This window comes from Mirounga angustirostris, unplaced genomic scaffold (genome assembly GCF_029215605.1).
Source record: "Mirounga angustirostris isolate CCGP_5_RB_7025 unplaced genomic scaffold, mMirAng1.0.hap1 SCAF_1, whole genome shotgun sequence".
Taxonomy (NCBI): Eukaryota; Metazoa; Chordata; class Mammalia; order Carnivora; family Phocidae; genus Mirounga; species Mirounga angustirostris.
This window is the reverse complement of record NW_026991709.1, coordinates 155,415,694-155,423,472: the sequence shown is the minus strand read 5'-3', so window position 1 is coordinate 155,423,472 and position 7,779 is coordinate 155,415,694. Positions and strand designations below refer to the sequence as shown.

The 7,779-nt window shown below is 40.9% G+C and overlaps 1 pseudogene; it reads right to left on the bottom strand.

Annotated features, from left to right (window-relative positions):
• Nucleotides 1-4,033: 4,033 nt before the first annotated feature.
• Nucleotides 4,034-6,336, bottom strand: LOC123862971 (RNA cytosine C(5)-methyltransferase NSUN2-like; annotated as a pseudogene).
• Nucleotides 6,337-7,779: the final 1,443 nt, after the last annotated feature.

The window sequence follows — 7,779 nt, the reverse complement described above, 5'->3', positions numbered from 1 at the left end:
CCTATAATATGCTATTATGTTTGATGGAGTCATAAGTCTATTCTCATTTTGCAAATTCTTTTCTCTCTCTTTTGTTCAGCTTGAATACTTTCCATTACTCAGTTTTCTAGGTCAGTATTTCATTCCTCTGCTTCTTCCATCCTGCTATTCATTTCATTAAGCTTATTTATCTCTGCAATGTTATTCCTCATCTCTGTGTTCAGGGTCTCACTCAGGACTTCAACTCTTTTCTCAAATCCAGGGAGGATTCTCATGATCATTGTTTTAAGTTCTCTATTAGGCATGTTACTTAGATGTCTGGCTGTGGCCTTATCCTGCTCTTTCATTTGGGATAAATTTCTATCTCTTCATTTTGTCTGTCTCTCTGTGTCTGTTTCTGTGTTATAAGAAAGTCACCTGTGTCTTCTGCTCTTGAAAGTAGTGACTTTATGAAGAAGAGTTCCTAAAGTGCCCTGTAGTGCAGTGTTCCCTGTTCACCAGAACTTCAGGGGAGCATCCTTTGTGTGCTGCTTACACCCTGCTTACACTTTTCCTTTCAGTGCAGTCATCTGCACTCTGCCTGTTGTGTGCTGTGTTTGCTCTCTGTGTTGTTAGTGGGACCCAGGCAGGCCAGTTCTGAGGGGGTGTGCCCACCAGGGAACTTGGAAGTGAGGCCACGGTGTTAGTAAAATTTGTGCTGGGCTACACAGATGTGATATTCCTCCAAGCACTGTGGTGGTTAGGGGCTGTGTGTCAGGGCTGTCAGGGGCATGAAGCTGGGCCAGGCTGGACCTGGTGTGTGATGGTGGCTGGGGGTGTGCTGCTGGGTGCAGTGTGGTGGCTGGGCCCTGAGCCACAAGTGGGCCCAGCATGGTGGTTCTGCATAGTGCACAGCAGCTGTGCACCCAGTGGCTTGTAGGGCCCATCTGTGGCTTTGACAAAATTTGCCCCCAGCCCAGGACCAAGATTAGCTGGCTTGGAGTGGACTAGTCTTCAGGGAAACTTGTGGGTGTGGTGCACGACTAGTGGGTTAGGTAGCAAGTGTTTGTGCAGTCCCACCTCTCACAGTGGCTCTGTTTATGCTGAGCAGCTGTGGAGGAAAATGGCACCTGCCACCTCCCTCATTTTTGGAGAAGTACCCCAACATGCTCCAAAATCAGTATAAACAGATCTGTCTCCCATTTGCCCCTGACTTTGTGTAAACTGCCATTTTTATGTTGCTTCTCCATGTAGGCTGCTGTCTCTCTAAAGGTGGTGGACAGAGCTATCACTCACCCTCCCTCCTCACCCAGTGCTAAGTCAGCAGAATTTTAAAGCTCCAGGCTCTAAGTACCACTGGTTATATAAACTCATGGAATTTGGCCCCTCTGGTTTTTAAAGCTAAGCATTATTGGGATAAGTCTTCCCTGTGTGAGTTCCCTGGTGCAAGGGCCCATTTCTCTTCCCTCTCTAGATGCACAGCTCCCTCCCTGCTGTGGGCAGCCTCCCTCTGCCTTTCTGACATTCCTAACCTTTCAGATGCAGCTTCTTCTCTATATTTAGTTGTGGAATTTATCTGCCAGTCTTCAGATTGCTCTCCAGTTTGTTGACTTGGATATGGACAATATCCCTTTGAAAAAGTGGGATGGGATGAGCTCAGGGTCCTCCTACTCTGCCATCTTCCCAAGCTCCCCTAAATGTCCCTCTTAAAAACTGCTTTTGTGGCATCCCGAGGATTTTGAACTGTTGTGTTTCCATTTTTATTTGTCTCCAGGTACCTTTTGATTTCCTCTTTGATTTCTTCATTGGCCCACTAGTAGTTTAGTAGCATGTTGTTTAACCTCCACATGTTCGTGGGTTTTTTTTCCAGTTTTTCCTTGTAACTAATTGCTAGTTTCATACCATGAGGGGGGAAAAAAAGTCTGGATATGATTTTAGTTTTCTTAATTTACTGAGACTTGTTTTGTGGCCCAACATATGATCTATTCTGGAGAATGTTCTCTGTGCACTTGAAAATAATGTATATTCTGTTGTTTTTGGATGGAATGTTCTGTATATAGCTGTTAAGCCCATCTGGTCTAATGTGTTGTTCAAAGCCACAGTTTCCTTATTGATTTTCTGTCTGGGTGATTTACCCATTGAAGTAATGGGGGTGTTAAAGTCCCCTACTATTATATTACTGTCAATTTCTCACTTTAGTTCTGTTAATATTTGCTTTATACGTTTAGATGCTCCAGTGTTGGGTGCATAGATATTTCTAATTGTTATATCCTCTTGTTGGATTGATTCTTTGATCATTATATAATGCCCTCATTTGTCTCTTGTTATAGTCTTTGTTTTATAGTCAATTTTGTCTGATATAAGTATTGTTATCCCAGGACGTTTAGGTGGCTCAGATAGTTAAGCATCTGCCTTCAGCTCAGGTCATGATCTCCAGGTCCCGGGATCGAGTCCCATATTGGGCTCCCAGCTCAGCGGGGAGTCTGCTTCTCCCTCTCCCTCTGCCTCTCCCCCTGCTTGTGCTTTCTCTGTCTCTCTCTCTCTCAAATGAATAAATAAAATATTTTTTAAAAAGTATCACTATCCCAGCCTTTTATTCTTGTTTCCATTTACACAGAAGATCTTTTTCCATCCTTTCACCTTCAGTCTCTATATGTCTGTAGGTCTGAAATGAATCGCTTGTAGGCAGCATATAGATAGATCTTGTGTTTTTCTCCATTCTGTCACCCTATGTCTCTTGATTGGAGCACTTAGTCTATTTACAAAATGAATATTGATAGATATGTGCTTAGTGCCGTTCTGTTAATTGTTTTCTGGTTGTTTTTGTAGTTATTCTGTTTCTTTCTTCTTGTGCTGTATTTTCCTTGTAATTTGATTATTTTGTTAGTATTATACTTGGATTCCTTTCTTTTTTGTTTTTTGTGTATCTGTTATAGGTTTTTGGTTTCTGGTTACTATGAAGTTTATATATAATATCCTATGTATTTAGCGGTCTATATTAAGTTGGTGGTTGCTTAAGCTCAAACATATTCTAAAAGTATTACATTTTTACACTTTCCACACGTTTTATGTATATATCATATTTTACCTTTTGTTTTGCATATCCCTTAACTAGCTTTTGTAGATATGATTGATTTTACCACTTTTGTCTTTTAGTCTGCATACTAGCTTTATAAGTGATCTACTACCTTTAGTATATATTTGCTTTTGCCAGTGAAATTTTTTCCTTTTATAATTTTGTTACTTCTATTTATGGCTTTTTCTTATCTGCTTAAAGTAATTCCTCTAATATTTCTTGTAAGACCAGTTTAGTGGTGATGAACTCCTTTAACTTGTGTTTGTCTGGGAAGCCCTTTATCTCCTTCAATTCTGATGATAACCTTGCCAGGTAGAGTATTTTAGGTTGAGAGGTTTTAAATATATCATGCCACTTTCTTCTGGCCTGCAAAATTTCTGCTGAAAAATCACCTGATAGCCTTAGGGGGATTTACCTTGTATGTAACTATTTACTTTTCTCTTGCTGCTTTTAAGATTCTTTTATTTCTAACTTTTGATGTCTTAATTTTAAACTTTGAGAAACAGTTTATTTTACCTTTTATTACAAAGGCACAGAAGTCATCTGAGACCTCAGATATTAACCTACTGCATACTAATGTCACACAGCTAATGTACAACTTAATATGATCATTAAAGCTTACAGTGTGGTTTTCCAATTCATAATGAGTTATAGATTCTTTCTATAAGTAATAATTAAAACAATTGGTGGTACTTAAGACCAATATAGGCCTAACAAAAGGGAACTGAAAATTCCTGCAAGGGCAGTTTTGTTTCTTGATAGAAGTAAGACTTTAATGGTGAAAGTCTACTGCCTACAATAGGTACACTGGACCCAGCTTTTCTAACAAGTTAAAAAAATATATGAAAGCAGTACTGAGATCATTCACAGACTATTCTATCATTCCATCAGTTTCCAGTCTTCAAAAATACATATTTAAAGGTCAGAAGTTCTGGGTTTGGCATTGAACACCAAGGTGAAGGCCCCTGCCAGGCCCAGGCAGGCTCTCCCTGGGTGTCCTCACTGGAGCAGGGCAGCCCCTGATGGATCAGGTCCCACAACAGTGTCTGTGCTGGTGGCCTGCTCCACTCCATGTTTGGCACTCACTTTGTCCTCAGGCAGCCCAGAGCTGCTTGTGTTCTCGTGTACCCAAACAGTCCCTTCCTTCATCCTGCCAACACTTCTAGCCCCATCATCCTGAGATAATGAAGCCATTCATTCTTGGGCATAAAAGTCCAAATGGAAGGCTTTCCCTGCCATCCACATAACACAATGGGACACTGAAGGGTATCCGGTTTAGTAGGGTCTGAGTCGTACGTCAGGATGATGCTCCCTCTAGCCAAGTCCTTGGTTTGGCTATATGTCTCACTGCTAAGTTTTCTTTAAAAATGGATTTTCCTGGGTCAATAGAATTTTAACATCTTCCATTGATACAGTGATCATTCTTGAATTAATAAATGGATACAATGTGTATATTCCCTCTTGTGCTAACTGAAAAGCACAATCAAACTTTTCATCACTGTTATTCCAACACCAGACTTTTATCCCAGTGTTTATAACTTTCATCCTCTCACTATTATTCAGCAGCACATTCCTTAGCTCCTTGGAGACTATGTAGAGTTGCCTTTTCTTCCCTTCCATAGTTTGGGTTAACAAATTCATCTTAGGAATGAAGGACCCAGTACACAGAATTTCTGGATAGGTGGAAATAATACAGGAATTATACAGGAATAAATACAAATGAATCTTCTTTAAATTCTTCCAAATAACTTCATTTTATTAGATGGAGAAGGACCACACACTCCATCTTTCTTATTTCCATTGTTCTCTAAATTCTCAGTTCTTTCCATTATCTCTGTGTTGTCAATTCTGCTACCTGGTTAACTTTCCAGCTCAGAAGTGTCTGTAATTTTCCTTCTGTGGGATTTGCAGTGTTGGACCAGTTTCTCTGGGTACCACAGATTCACCCTCCAGCTTTGGTGGACATTTGTGCCATGGAATTGAAGACTTTTTCTCTCATACAGCTACAAAGAACCCTCCAGTATTTGATGATGTGGTAATATTCTAGGTCACCACTCTAGGTGCATCCCCTGTAACTTTTCTGGGTCCTTTGGCAGGAACATGGTAGGCCAAATCTGGGTATGTCTGCTGTGAGGACTATCATCCCACTCTGTAAACCACTGTTCATCTTTCATCATTATCTTCCACTGTGTAATTCCAGGCATCCATTTTAGTCCTGGCAGTTCAGAAAACATATCAGCAAGCTCCAAAGCACCTTCACTTTTTTTCCAGTAAAGATGCTATTACCACTTCATCTTCAATGGGGGTTTAGTGAACATGTAGAAGACACCAACCTACCACCTTCCACTAGCTTCTCAGTGTCTTGCATTGCAATCCACAGCTATAAACCATGCAGCTGCAAGTTATATAAGGTCTTCCACTTTTTCCAGACATCATTGCTTTTTTTCTCATAGTGCCATCTCCACTGCAAGAGACATCACATAAAATGCAATTATAGAAAAAAATCTCTTTCCTCCTATTTACATCTATTTTGAATCTAGATATGCCGAACACATCATGGTTGATCACCATGGATGCAGAGGCTGCTCAGCGTTTTGACCTGATGAATGAGCAGATAGCAACGCTTGTTGTCCTCATCATCGTGACAACAAACCCTTCAGGAAAACGGACATTCATGTCAGCATGTAACATTTCAATTAATTGTGTGGTCTTTGATCCAGGTGCTAAACACATATCTAAGATCTTACGGAGAGGGTGAGTATTAAGTAACAGTAGTGGAATCATGCTAACAGCTTCTTGACAACTGATTTTTCCAGATTCAGTTTCACTAACTAGAAACTGGTGAAACTTTTTCAATTGTGGAGACCTTCTCAGATTTTTCCACTTAAATTTTTGTGCCAGGAAATTTCTTCAGAATACCAACTCAGGGGCTGTGGAACTTTAACTTTCTGACCTTCCACTTCAGGTTCTCCAATTTCTTGAAATACTTGTTCTTTAAGCAATAGAGAGTTTTTTGTGTGGCTTTTGTAACCAGTAATCTAAAGTGGCTGCAGGGCGGGGGGGGGGGGGGGGGGTGTGCCCTGAGTGCTTCCATGACCTGGTCCCATTGGCCCTTGGGCATTCTTGAACTCCTGGTAATAGTGCTGGAAGAGCTTGTTCTCCTTGACGATCTGGGGATACCTGCCTTCCCAGCACACTTCATTGTATTTCCTGCCTTTCTTGGCACCATCCTCTTGGCCCTGATGCTGCTGCCATCCCTGTTGCTGCCATTGCTGCTGGAGCCACTGGTCAGCAACTCCCATAGCCCAGATGGCTGCCCACAGCCACACACACCTACCAGCCACCACTGGCTGGGGAGAACCTGATATTTTAATTATTATGTGTCTTCGTGTGGACCTCCTTGGGTTCATCTTGTTTGGAGCTTTCTTTGCTTTCTGGACCTGGATATCTGTTTCCTTTCCCAGGTTAGGAAAATTTCCAACTATTATTTCTTCAAATAAATTTTCTGGGGGGCACCTGGATGGTTCAGTCATTAAGTGTCTGCCTTGGCTATGGTCATGATCCCAGAGTCCTGGGATCAAGCCCCCCATCAGGCTCCCTGCTCAGTGGGAAGCCTGCTTCTCCCTCTCCCACTCCCCCTGCTTTGTGTTCCCTCTCTCACTGTGTTTCTCTCTGTCAAATAAATAAATAAAATCTTAAATAAATAAATAAATAAATAAATTTTCTGTTCCTCTTTCTCTTTTCCTTCTGGGACCCTTAAAATGTGAATGTTAGTGTGCTCAATGTTGTCCCAAGAAGTCCCTTAAAGTATTTTCAGTTAAAAAAAATTGGGGGGATCACCTGGATGGCTCAGTCAGTTAAGCGTTTGACTCTTGATCTCAGCTTACGTCTTAATCTCAGGGTTGTGAGTTCAAGCCCCGCACTGGGCTCCATGCTAGGTGTGGAGCCTACTTTAAAAAAAAAAACAATTTTTTGCTTTTTAGCTTGGTTGCTTTCCACAGCCCGCTCTTTCTTTCTTTTTCTTTCTTTCTTTCTTTCTTTCTTTCTTTCTTTCTTTCTTTCTTTCTTTCTTTCTTTCTTTCTTTCTTTCTTTCTTTCTTTCTTTTTCTCTCTTTCTTTTTAAATTTTCTTATTTATTTTCTAAAGTTTTATTTATTTAAGTAATCTCTACACCCAGTGTGGGGTTCAAACTCATGACCCCCAAATCAAGAGTCACATGCTCCTCCAGCTGAGCCAGCCAGATGCCCCCACTGCTCTTTTAGATTGTTAATCCATTCTTCTGTATCCTCCAATCTGCTGTTGAATCCCTGTAGTTCATTTTAGTTACTGTATAATTCAGCTCTGATTGGTTCCTTTTTATATTTTCTCACACTTTGTTGAAGTTCTCACTGAATTTAGCCATACTTCTCTCAAATCTGGTGAGCATCTTTGGACCATTACTTTGAACTCTATCAAGTAGATTGCTTATCTACATTCTGTTTAGCTCTTTCTGAGGTTTTGTCTTGTTCTTTAGTCGAAATATACTTCTTTGTCTCCATTTTGTCTGTGTTTGTTTCTACGTATTTGGTAGTCTCCTGGTCTTGAAAATAGTGGCCTCATGTAGAAGGTATCCTATGGGGCCCAGTAGTCCAATTCTTCTTGCCACCAGAACAAGGTGTTTCAAGAGTGTCTACTGTATGGGCTGTATGTGCCCTCTTGTTGTGACTGGGCTGTAACTGCTGTGAGAATGCTGTTGGGTATGGTTG